Here is a 13,390-nt window from a genome sequence, read left to right on the forward strand (position 1 = left end):
AGAAAGTTTCCCAGACAAGGTGTGGGCAACGAACTCTGCAGGGAGTGGTAAAGCTATCCTGTCTCAGCCAGTGAAGACTCTGTGATCCAGCCCTGGGCTTCTGCCCCAAGCAAGACATTCTTCCTCTTCTCTCTCTTCCCCACACCCTTCCTTCCCCCACCTCCCTTCCTTATCTTCACCATACCCTAGTGCTTTTTTAAGACACTTTCTAAAAGATTGTATTTATTTATTTTTAGAGAGAAGGGAAGGGAGAGAGAAAGAGAGGGAGAGAAACGTCTATGTGAGAGAGAAACATCCTGTGTGCCAGGTTGCCTCTGGCACACACCCCACCTGGGGACTGAGTCTGCAGCCCAGACATGTGTCCTGACCTGGACTTGAACCCGTGACCTTTTGCTTTGTGAGATGATGCCCAACCACTGAGCCACATTGGTCTGGGCCCAAGTATGTTCTTTTTAAAAGTGTGTTTAAATTACAGAAATAATACATGCTTTTAAGATAGTACAAGTATATATCAAATACAAGTTCTCTTTTATGTGCTCCCTGAGGTTTTCCGATATAAACTGTCTTACGCGTATCCTTTAGCACCTCCACCAGGTATTTGTGTGTGGGTAGATGCCCATTTAAATATAGAGAAAGGTTTTTGTTTTTTATATAAACAAACAGCTACATTTTATTGAGTCCCTACTATGTGTCTCATTGAATTCCCCCAAACCAGCTGTGTTGATCCCCACTTTACAAAGGGTGATTCGAAGGCAGAGAGAGGTTGAGCACTTGCTGAGTTTTCCCCAGAGGCAGAGGTGTAGCTGGGAGCAGACCCAGGGGCTTTGGCTCCAGAGCCTTGATAATACTGTGCTTTTCCTGGACAAGGCCAAGCGATGCTGGAGGCCTTACCTACTGAGGGGACAGCTGGTTACAGATGCGCAGGATGAGCAAGGGGAAGAGTTGGAAGATGGGAGGGGAAGCCTGTGCCCCCTGTCCGACCAGCCCACCCTTGCCCCATGGTCATTCGAGGAGAAACTGTCATGTATTAAGTGGGCTGAAGGATGGACATGAGACCTTACCAGGGGTGTCCGACCTTTTGGCATCTCTGGGTCACCCTGGAAGACGAAAGATTGTCTTGGGCCACACATTAAATACATTGTGACACATAATCACACAAAAAAATCTCATAGTGTTTTAAGTAAATTTACGGTTTTGTGTTGGGCCACATTCATAGCCATCCTGAGCCATGTGCAGCCTGTGCGCTACAGGCTGGACACCCCTGAATGAGACCACAAGATTGAAAAAAATCAAGGAAAAGGTCCTTGTGGGTGGAACAGGTGTGGGAGGATGCATGGTCGGTGGTTGGGACCGTGTCCTTGAGCCTGTCACAGGCCAGGACCACTCAGGCAGCCCAGCCAACTGCTGCCCATCAGTGCTGGGACGGCCACCAGCCGCCTCTGTCCTGGGCAGGAGTTGCCGTGTGTGCGCCAGGCAGCCAGGGAGCCTGAGGCCTCCTAACAGCCAGTGCTGCGAATGCAAGGGAGGCACCACCCGAGGGGAAGGCTTTGGTGTCAGAAGAAAGGAAAGAAGAAAGGGACTTTGATGTTCACTTTCTTACTTGATCATCGCAAACATTCTGTGAAGTAAATAATACTAACTTTATTTTACAGATAGAGGACATGAGCTAGTTGAGATTTTGTAGCTTGGCCTCCCTGCCAATTGAGCACTAGAGTTCATGTCCAGGTTCAACTCTGGACTTGAACTCTGGCTCTGGCCTGTCCCCTGGGGTGTCTGTAACAAGGATCAAGTGAGGTAACACACGTGAGAATGTGCTGTGAGTGGTGGCGCTCACAGAGCCTTGTTAAGGATTCTGAGTGATCACCGTAATGGGTGGTGGTTCCAGCTGCATCGGAGCTGGGAGAAAGCAGGTCTGGGGTAGGCCCGGAAATTTTTATACTAAAACTTCTCCACCATCCTGAGGTGACAAACAATATGATTTTTGTATTTCCTCCTCCTTTCTTTATGGTCCCTAAGTTCTCCCTTGAGTCTGGTCTTGGCTGCAGCTTGAGAGGTAGTTAGCCAGCTTACACACGATACGAAGCCTGTGCCAAGGGAGCAAAAAAACCCCAACCTCCTCACCACGTGTAAGGCACAGCAGGCACTCAGTGCACGAGAAAGCGTCCTTCACCCTGAGAAGTCTTGGAGAGAGACACACCTGTGAGCAGGTAAACTGTAGTTCGGGTGGTCTGTGCTGTGGTCGAGGTATGGACCACTTTCCGAAGAGAGCGAGTCTGTGGTACAGTCTCAGAGCCTGTCTCCGTCAGCGCTTTCGTGTGAGTCAGCCCAGCCCCGACTGTGTTGCGTCCTGGCATTCCACTCCTAAGTGAACCAATTTACACGGATTTTTATTTGTAACCCATTGGCTCGGGAATTCTACACCTAGCAATGGATCTAATCACATCAGTGAATGAAGTGAGAAATTCGCCGCTGTGTTAATAAGTGACAAAAACATTTCAACACTCAGTCCCAATTTGTAAAAGGAGCTAAGAGGAATCAAAGGAAAAAGTAACCGGCCATTTTTAAAACCCCATAGGGCACTTCCTGCTTTTTGGGGAAATGCTAGAGGCTTTTTCTTGACATCGTGTCCAAAGATGCAAGTCCCGTCTGGCTAGCATCTGTAAATTTCATTCTGATTATAGTGAATGATCACCTGAGTTGGGAAACAGAGGAAAAGTCATGATACTTCTATAGCTAGAAAAACCTAGCAACTCACCCAGAATTCGTCCGCCTGTTCTGTAAGGTGACTGAACTTGTCACTTAATGGTTGGCGAACCAAGTTCTTTATCTGAGTTAGTGGTTAGAGGATGTGACTGAAGAAGTGTCCTGCCATTAACCAGGGTCCTGACATCAATTTGCAGTGTGGACTGGGTGGGGTGAATTCAGTGGTCCCAGTCATGCAGAAAGGAATACGGTCGGAGTGCCTCTGTTCCTGGGTTCTTTCATGTGTTTGTTTCTTCACTCTTTATGTCTCCAGCATTGGGCTTATCGTGGTGGCAGAGAGAACTGGGGCATAGCCTCTACTCTCTAGGGGCTCCCGGCCTCAGCAGAGGGCCAGTGCTCACATGTCTTATACTAGAGATGTGCTCAAGGTTGTGGGATGAACTTAGCCAGGAAGGCTTGGGGAGGACTTCAGACAGGGGATGTCTCTGGTGAGGATTTTTCTCTCCAGTGTTTTGCTGATGAAAGACAAGGAGAGGCTGGGGAGCAGTGACTCACCCGGCTTCTCTGGTCCGGGGCCAATCTGAGGACATCTGTGGGGGTCCCTTTATTAGTGCGCTCTTGTCCTGTGGAGGGCCTATAGAGGGTCATTTCAGGGGTGGGGTAGGGCCTCCCATGGTCATCAAGAATCTGCCGTCCCAGAGGTGTTGTCCCAGGCCAGGGGGCGAGCAGGTGCCTGTCAGTGCCTGGTGGGTAATCATCTCTTCAGGAACCAGCTGTGAGGTCACTGTGACCCTTTAACCAGAGACGTAGTTGTCTAAGGGCTTAAAAAGCCACCTAGAGGTTGGAGCCAGGAGGTGTCATTGAATTTGAAGGATTCCTAGGGGATCGTCTGGAAATGGAACTCAGTGAACCGTGAGACCATTTGTTGAGGCCAGGCAGACAGGGTGATTTGAAGCAACCAAACTTTGGGACCTCACATGCGACTGGAGGGAAAAAAAAAAACCCAAAGCCTAGCATGTATGGGAGAAGTTGCTCTCAGGCAAAAAGGTTCAGGGTCTTGGAATTAAACAGAAGTATTTACCTTGAAGGCAGGAACTGAGTTTGAGGTCTGGCGTTGCCCCTTCCCAGGAGTGTGGCTTTGGTCAGGTGCACTGCTCACCGGGGCCTCTGCTCAGGGTCACCCCAGCAGACCCACCCTGGGCCACACAGGGCACTGTCCTGCTCAGAAGACAGACAGGAGTCACAGGCTGCTGGCAGGGTCCTTGTGGCAGTGTATGGACCCCACACAGCCATCAGGTGTTACTGCTGTCCCTCCTGTCTCAGGTGGCAGCTCAGGTGTGAGGGGACAAGACTCTCTTAGGGCAGGTGTAGGAGTTACTTTAGCTTAAAAGCCACGTACCCCACAGGAGCCGCGATCTCTTGTAACAGCTCCGTGTGCATGACTTCCAGGGGTCCCTAAAGGGTTAGGCCCGATGAGCAGTGTCACAGCCCTCAGAGAAGCCCCAGAGGGCTGTGTGTCCCTCAAGAGGTATTCGCTGGAATTTATTGCCATTGTGGGTTTCATTTGCATGCCATAAAGAAACCCTGCCAAATTCCAATCTTTTGAAATGTTTGTGTCATCAGTTGGTTCACTGTCTGTCAATGTGCCCTTTCACAGGTGGGCGGGCAGGAGGTAATGCCTTCAGTAAAGGCGGGTCTCGTGTAAAAAAATTGCAATGCCACCTTATTTCAGTTGAGCTAATAGAAAATAAGGAAATGGATTTTGCTGCCATACTGAGGCTGGAAATACAGGAAAGGGGGAGCATCCTGGTGGGGTCCAGAGAGGGCAGCAGAGGGGGTACGGTGCAAGGAGGCGCTCCAGGGGAGGAAGGCGGCTCCCCTCTTCCCCCGTAGGAGTGGCATCTGCTGGCTCTTTTTCTACTCAGCCCTTGAAGAGCTGGGTGTCCCTTTGAGTGCGAAGTTTCAGGGCAAGGGTGAGCACTAGGGAAACTATGTAGAGAGGAGCCCCAGGGATGCGCCTGCCTTCCTGCACTCTGTTCTGGATTTTGTCCTGAACCTCTATCGTGAAACTGGAGTCAAACAAGAAGGTGGAAGCAATTGTGTCTGGTATAGTCTCTCTGGCCGCCTTTGAAAACCATTTTCTTGATCTACTGTGTACCTCAGGGGAGCTGTCGGAGGAAGAGACTCATCAATCCCTCTAATGTGGGAAACTAATAACCTTCAAAGATAAAGCGGTTCTTAGCTTGGCCTTAGAAGGAAATAACCGTGTTTGCTTTTCTCTGAGATGGTTTCAAATATGTGAGCTTATGGTTCTGCTGTGTATTCTTTTGCTGGCTTTTTCTTTTTTGTAATAGGAAGGATGAATAGAGAGAAAATAAATCATTCAGGAAGATGAAATCTACTTGATGAGTCTTGAGTCAGAAGAGAAAATGACTGGGTGATGTTCATCTCAGCGGCAGGTGGTGAATGTCAGCATTTCTTTTGCTTCCACCTGCTGAGGGGAGAGCGTTACACATACATGAATTCAATTTCGTTTCAGGGATCATTGGTAGGGGAAGTATTTACATTTCCGGGTGCTCTCATAGTCATTTTTTCTCCAGCTGTCACCTGCAGTCAAGGCTTAATTTAGTCATTGATTTAAATGTTCTTCTTAAAAAAATCTTTCTTCTCCAAGTTAGGTATTTGGCAATGTTCATTAGAATGAGAAGGAAGACAAACACATACTGGATGAGGATGTCAGAGGTGGGGTTACCTTGCACATAAACTCCAAGATTCTGGTCATAACACAGGCATGTTGTGAGTCTCTGCTGCCCCCTGCTGTCCAGGTTTCATATTGTGACTCGGACTGGAGCCTTGGTTTCCAGACTGGCATTCTCAGGGCCCTGTTTGGGAAGGTGAAAGACTTCAGCCAGGGCCTCCCCACATTTGTTTCCTCCTTTTGGGACAGTGTCCGTGGCTTGGAGAAAACCCATGTTGCAGGCATGATTGGGTTCATGTAGCAGGGTGGAAAAGCTTTCTGTCTGGTGCTGAGGAAGTGCCAGCAGGCCCGAGCTAAAATCGGTTTCACAAGGCCTTCCTCCCCCTCCTGTCAGCTGGTGGATTCCAGAATCAGCTCTGGCTCCAAAGACTAAGGGTCTTTGAAGGCACTGGGAAATGTTTGTTGCAAGAAAAGTTAGGCCACATTTGGCTTCCTTTTTAAGAGGCAGATAATTTCAGCCAGACTGTGTGGTATGGAGTGATTGAGTCTCCCCTCCTAATGATATGTTCACACACTTGGAACTCAACCTGTCATCTATTCCACACATTTTGGGTGCCTTCTAAGTCTCAGGCATCATGCTAGTCACTAAATATTTAAAAGTGGAGGAAAAACAGATAAATGATCTCTGCCCTTGTGGGACATACAGTTTGGCGCAAGAGACAGATATTAAACAAAACACAAATAATATCACGCTTTGTGATTACTGCTTCAGATGGAGGTTAGCTGCTATGAGAGGGAACAAAGGGGGGGGGTGGACTTAATTCTCTGGATTAGGTAGACCCTCACCCGATGAGACCGACCCTGAGACGAGGTTCACAGGAGTCTGCTGTGCTCAAAGCACCCATCTCCCACCCAGTGGTCAGAAACAGGGTGTTTAGGAAGCAGTTGTGGAGAAAGACCAATTTTCTTTTCGAGTGCAGGTCTGTATCCTGGGCCAGCTTTTTCTGTCTCTACCCACAGAGGGTGGGACTAAAAAATCACAAGAAAGCAAACTTTGGCTCAGTTAATACATACATACATACATACACACACACACACACACACACACACACACACACACACGAGCATTGCACCTTCCTCACAGATGAACAGGCTGTCTTGGGAGCAGAGAGTTCCCTGACCCCAGAGGAACAGAACAGAGTCCAGATCAGGTTACTAGAGGTGTCGGTTGGCATGGATAGTCTCCAGGATCCCTTGCAAACAGAGGATTTCACGGTCTCAGGCAAAGGGTAGAGCTGGTGTGATTTTCGTAGCGGCTGGAAAGCCCACAGATTATTAAAGTTCCCAAAGCCTCATCTTTGGATTGGCTCCTTTGAAGGTCTTCATCCATTCCCAAAATGTACTTCCTTCTCTTATTCTCGATTGTGCTGCATTTCATGCAGATCATGGTCTGTGTACAGTTTGGGATGACTTCGTTTATTCCCTTTACATACTTAAGATTTCTCCCTTCACCTCTGATACGCTGTCTTGAATTTGCCCAGCTTATGCACCGAGGCGTCAGAAAGGCCCCAGGCAAGGATCCCTGCCACGCAGAAGTCAGGACTGCCCAGTGAGAGGTTATTCATGGCTGGTTGCAGCCCTTTCACACTCAGATTCATGTCCTTGCCCTCTCCGGAGAAGAGCCAGTTATAAATATCTTCAGGCAGTTCTCCAGGCAGGATTCTATTTAAAGCTCTATGCCACATACATGCTGTAGGGGGCAGCATATCTTCATAAGGGAAAACCAGGGAAAGCGCTCACCTTATAGGGAAGAAACCAGGGGCTGGCACTTTAGTAATAAATCTCCTTAGGGAGCCAAGGGCCTCATATTAAATTCACCTGGTTCTGAGTCCATACCTGCAGGTACCTGTGAAGAAGGTACCTTTTCCACGTAGGGCATACATGCCAGAGCCAGCATTGTAACTGGCATCACCCAATGCCAAAGTTTTGCTCTTTTAGCCAAATTCTGAGCCATTTCAGTCCCAAACCCTTTCATCAGAAATAGCGATTATTTTCACTGGAGCATCTTCAAACCTGTTACTGCCTAGGAAACAGTAAATAAGTGAAACCTGTGGTGGCTGTCCTTCTTCTGGACCCTTCAGCCTTGGTAGGACTGGTGGAGCAGGTTCTGGCTTGTTGACTCCAATCTCCCCAGGCCCTAAAAATTATGGTTTCGAATAATAGCCCTCTGTTATTTCTCCCAAGGCTACAGGTTGATGGGATGCTCTGCTGAGATGTGCCAGGCTCGGGTGATCTTGGTTGGGCTTATTCATCTGTCCCAGGTTGTTGGGTGGCTGACTGGATGCTGGCCCGTCGGTACTGAGATAACCCAACTTCTTCCACCTGGTCTTTCCTCCTCCAGTGGTGGACGAGTTCTAAGGTAGAAGGTTACAGTGTGCAAGGCCCTTGGGGGCCTAAGCTCTGGAAAGAGGCTCCAGTTCTCTTCTACTTTGTTCTGTTGGCCAAAGCAAGTCTCACGGCCTGCCCAGATACAGGAAGGTGGGCAACACTACTGTGGGGGGTGTGGTACCGAGAGGGGTGGTGACTTGGGCTGGTTTTGAGGTCAGCCCACCACAATATGTAAGTTGGGCCCAATAAGTGTGTATTGATGTGTTGGTTTCATGCATCAAGCTAATAGTCTATTATTTTCACTGCCATTGCTTGAAAATGAGAGTACTCTGAGCTCAGCAAAGATAAACTCAGATGCATTTATAGTTTCTGACAAGTGTGCGGGGTGGGTGGCCCTAGGAGCTGAGCTCCCAGTAGGAAAGGTGCTAAAACACCCTTGGGTACACCAGTCCCACAGTTCTCTCTGACCAGCAGCAGATAGCGTCCATTCATTGGAGGGCCACAGGCTCTGCTTGCTTTATGAGGCCCCCTTTGGCCAAGGTAGGAACTACCTGTGACAGTAGCCTGTTCTCAAGCTTTTGGGAGCCTTGGTCCTCAGGTACCTGGGTTCCTCTACTTCTTACATTTTCTCTCATACCAACTGGCACCAGTTGTCATGTGATGAAAATGGTCTGAATGACAGACTGCGGTTTAGGACCCTAGGGCATCGGGTCCCACCAGTTCCACTTGATGGCCATGTAAAGTTGATGGATTATTTAACATCTCTGAACTTCCAGTTCCTCGGCTGTAAAATAGAAATGAGAATAGCACCAACTTACAAAGTTGTCGTGAGAATGATATGAGATGGAATGTATAAAAAAATCCTGAATTCTATACGCAGTGCTGTCGAACACGTGAATTCATGAGTGTACAAAGCCAGAAATCACTGCAAGGAACAGAGTGGCCCTAGCAACGGAACTAGGGACCCCAAAGAGCCACTGCTGCACTCCTGGGGTGTCGCTGCAGGTTCAAAGTCTAAAGCAACCACGTGACCACATCTTCTTGCTTTACTGTATGTCTCTGGATAATCCGCGGTGCAGGATGTTTTCGAGAACCAAGGGACTAAGAAACGCGGAATGACCTTCACTAAAAGAACAGTATGTTGGCACTTGAACACTTTGCACGTCCTGGTAAATATCCATCCACCTGGATATCCTTTGCTTCTGTATCTTAGAAATGTGACCTATTGATTCTTGGAATCCCCCCAGTGCCATTCATTGAGGCAGGGGGAATTCAAGACAGAGGTATTGATTTAGATAGGCAAACATATTGGAAGAAGCACTTTAAAAAAGGAAGTTGCCTTTTAAGAAATAAATTGGCTACTAAAGTAGAAGAAAGCAGTTATGTCTTTCAGCACCAGTTTAAACAAAAGAATATTAGCCAACTTAATGATACTCCTTTCAAACAACTTGAAAAGGTTGTGATTGATGATTTTTGCGCAGTGTTTTAGAACAAAGGATGCTTTGATTGTAAAGGGTTTTTTTTTAATGTAATTCTATTTTCTTCTTTCATCTGCCCATCATCCTTTAGTCTGGGCTCTGTGATCATCTTAATCCACCCAAACCCACCATTTGAAATAACCTGCTGCCCCGCTCATGGGAGCTGGTGACTGAAGCATCTCTGGACAGTCAGGGCAGATGCTGCAGCTGAACTAAGGAATAGCCGCAGGAAGCTGCTGGAGCGTGCTGCTGGGTGCGGCGGCGTCTGAGCTCCCCTCTGCCTGTGCCTGAGCACGTGAGCTGCCGTGGCTCCAGCCTTGGGGTGTCGTCGGCCTTAGTGGTCATGTCTTGGCGGATGAAGTAGCCACTGCTGGCCGGGACTGCTCGGTCTCATTACGGAGCCCCTCAGATCACCTTCTGGCATGAAACGCTTCAGAAATCATCAAAGGGCTGAGGTAGAGGCTGAATGCCTTGAAGTGCTTCCAAAGGCTTTGGCATATCTGCCTTTTGGATGAGCTTAACTAAACAGAGAGCTTTTCAGGTCTGGGGTGGTGGGGGGAAGGAGAGCGCTCCCTGGCACCAAGGGTCACACCGAGAGGGGGGAAGGGGAGAAGGAGGGGTTGGCTCTAACTGACCCAGCACTCCCTCCCTCCATGTCCTCCTGCCGTGCCCCTCCCTGGACCTGTTCCCGGCTGTCACTCTCCTCTGTGAAGGTAACCTCCCAAAGGCAGGGGGAACAGAGTGCCCACCTGTAGTTAGGGACTTTCTGCAGTGATGGTAACATTCCAGTCTGTGCTGTCTAACATGATGGCCACTAGCTCTGTCTGGCTGTGAAGCACTTGATACGTGGCTGATGACGAGGAGGAAGTGATCTTTAATATAATCGGTGTCAGTTCGTGTAGATGGCCACACACGGGTAGCGGCTCCAGTGTCTGAGAGTGTAGCTCTGGGTAACAGTGTAGTGAGCAACCAGAGGGTCTGCCATTGAAATCTGCCCGTGAGAAACGGCTTCCTAGTCACGAAAGACCAAATACTGTATGAGTCCATTTATATGAAATGTCCAAAGTAGGAAAATCTATATCGACACAAAGTGACAAAGTGGATTATGGTTGCCGGGGGTAGGAGTTGGGCTGGAGGTTGTGGGGAGGAGGGCAGGCTGGGAGTGAGTGCTCATGGGTACGGAGTTTCTTTTTGCTGTAGTTTTTACAGAGCGGATTGCGGTGTTAGCTGCATTGAAACCACTGAATCACACACTTTGAGTGGGTGAACGTCAGTGCACGTGAGCTCTGTCTCTGGGCGGTTGTAAGATAATGGCTTGTCTTCGTGCACGTCCAAGTCACCGTGCTGACCTCGGCTCTGCTCCAGCCCAGTGTTCCTGGTCAAGTGTTCCCCCCACCCCGGGCCTCGGTTTCCCCTTGATTAAAATGAAGGTATTGCCTCAACAGTAGCACAGAAGAGAACTTCTGGTCCTCCTTTCCCTTTATTGAACCGTAATCCAGCTCAGGCACAGATGGTCCCTGGGGTGGGGAATGTGCCCCTGATTTCTGGGAACCCAACTCCAGAAGTTGCCCCAGTTCCAGCAGAGCCCCGGGCAGCCCCACACAGCTTAGAGGCAGTTAACGGAACGCCCTGCCCGTTCACTCCCTCTGGGACCACGGTGTAGAGAGCCTTTGGTGCCAGCCAGGAACTTTAAATAGTAGCACAGGCATTTCTCTTTTTTCCTTTGATCTAGATAAAAACAGATTGTGCGTCTGAGTTGTCGGTTGATCTGATGCACAGAAGCAGCTCCCCAGACGCTCAGCCGGCGGATTGCCGGGGGCGAGGGGGAGAGACTGCCGGTTGTCCAGGGGCTCGCAGGTCTCGGTGGTTTGTGGCTAGGGGAGCCTGCCTGTGCCGGCTTGAGCTGATCGTTTTCTTCTCCCACTTCTCAATGGGCTTTAGGAAAACAAAGGTCTATCAAAAAGTCACAAATCAGTGACATCGGGGGAAGTGATTGCTACCATCATCTTCTTCCTCCCCCTCTTTATCACTGTCATAGAGCCTGATGTGTGCGTGTCAACAGTGGATGTTACAAATGCCTGCCTTATAAATAACTGCAGGACCTGCCTTCAGTGTAGGTGAGGTGGTAAGCTGTGTCCAGGAAGGAGCATTGCTACAAGAATAGTGAAGATGATGGTGGTAGGAGCACCTGGTTGTTGAGGAGTTCTTATGTGCCTACGGGTGTTTTAGGTCCTTTGCATGCGGAGCCTCATTTAATCCTTCATGCCGTTACCAGGAGGTGTTAGTACAATAGTATCTTCTCCACTTCACAGATATAGAAACGGACTCGGAGTGATTAAATAAGTTACCTAGAGCATCACAGAGCTGGCAAGGGCCAGGTTTCAGCTTTCAGCTGGGGTAGCTGCATGATTCCAAAGTTGGTGTTTCAGTTTTAACCGTCATACTCTCATAGAAGCTAGTGGTCAGTCAATTCACTCATTGTGGAGCCCTTCTTTTGGGTCGGGGGCTGTGCAAATCGCAGGAGACGCAGCTATGACTGAAACCAGCGACCACCAGGTGAGTGGCGAATTAACTGCACAGAGGAAGGAAAGAGTAGTCTGTCCAGACAGAGGGGACAGGCCCAAAGACGAAGGGGTGAGGGGGAGCACGGCGAGATCAGGGACATGAAAGTTGAGCGTGGGCATGTGTGTGTCCAAAGGGGGCAGAACGGCTTTGTCAGTTCTGCCCAGCAAATCAGCACTGGACCCTGAGTCCTGCGAGGGCAGGCAGCATTTTGTCATGTTCAGGGAATCCTTGTTGAAGGAAGAGATGGTGGCTGCAGTGGCATTAGGACCCAGGTGTCCTCAGTCTGTTCTGTGTGGTGCTCGATCATCTCACTGTGAAGGCCCCTGGACCGCGGGTGACTGTGATCCTATGGTTTATAACGAACACATACTTGATCTTCATCCCCTTTTCTGAAGCAGTGCTTCTAAAACCCTTGGATTTCCCTAAGTGACCCGTGCCCTAGAGGATTCGGTGGTTGTGTTAATGCCTTTGGGAGCCGTTTGAGCATGGGACTGGTTGCCAGTGGGGCTGGCCTTGTGATTGGAGGGTTGGGACTTCCATTCCCACCCCCTGGCTTCCCGGGAGGGCAGAGGGGCTGGAGATGGTGTTCAGTCACCGGTGGTCAGTGTTTAATTACCCATGCCTGTGTAATGGAGCCCTCATAAGAAGGGGGGGCAGAGTGGCCGTAGGGGTGGAGAGACTCTCCAAGTTCCACCCATGAAGCTTTGCCCGCCTGGTGGTGGGCTAACAGTGTAGGGGCAGGCCCAAAAGGGTGAGGTCTGGAGAGCTTCCTGGTGGTAAACCAGTGGAAATAGCAGGGAGAGTGCTGGGCACGGAAGCTGCTCACCTTTCCCCCACACCTTGCCCTCTGCATCGGTTCCATGAAGCAGAATGGTTCCATCTGGCTGACCCTGTTACAATAAATTGGTAATCAGTGAGTAAGATGTTTCTCTGAGTTTTGTGAGCTGCTCTAGAAAATTAATTAAGTCCAGGAAAGAAGGTCATGGGAACTTGCAATCTGTCACCAGCCAGTCAGAAGCACAGGTAGCAACCGGAGTTTGCAGCTGGTGTCTCAGGTTGAGGGAGGGGGCACTCTTGTGGGACTGAACTCTTGACCTATGGAACCTGGTGCTGTCTCCAGGTAGAGTGTCAGAATTGAGTTGAATTGTAGGTTACCCAGGTGATGATGAGGAATTGCTTGGATAGGTGGGGAACACCCCCCCCAACATATCCACACATTGGAATTGGTACTCGAATCCTTTCAGTGGCCTCGTGTGCCCACACAAGCCAGTCAGGACGGAAGTCAGTTGCCACGGCACAGCGGAGGGAGAAATCCCAGGGGGGGGCAGAGTGGCCGTAGGGGTGGAGAGACTCTCCAAGTTCCACCCATGAAGCTTTGCCCGCCTGGTGGTGGGCTAACAGTCCAGGGGCAGGCCCATCCTGATCCACTGTCAGGTTTATTTATGGACACAGGGGACCTGACAGCTCAGCAGATGCTGAGCCAGCTGTCAGCAGACCAGGGCCAGCTGAATCCCAGTGTGTTCCCGTGTCTCTCAGCAAAGGTAGCTCTGCCTTTGTG

The 13,390-nt window shown here is 49.6% G+C and overlaps 1 protein-coding gene across 5 annotated transcripts in view; it reads left to right on the top strand.

Annotated features, from left to right (window-relative positions):
• The window catches only part of NAV2 (neuron navigator 2), a 370,498-nt gene that overhangs the window by 177,848 nt on the left and 179,260 nt on the right, over positions 1–13,390 (top strand). The window lies entirely within an intron of this gene.

This window comes from Sturnira hondurensis, unplaced genomic scaffold (genome assembly GCF_014824575.4).
Source record: "Sturnira hondurensis isolate 20B ecotype Veracruz unplaced genomic scaffold, ASM1482457v3 Scaffold0002638, whole genome shotgun sequence".
Taxonomy (NCBI): domain Eukaryota; kingdom Metazoa; phylum Chordata; class Mammalia; order Chiroptera; family Phyllostomidae; genus Sturnira; species Sturnira hondurensis.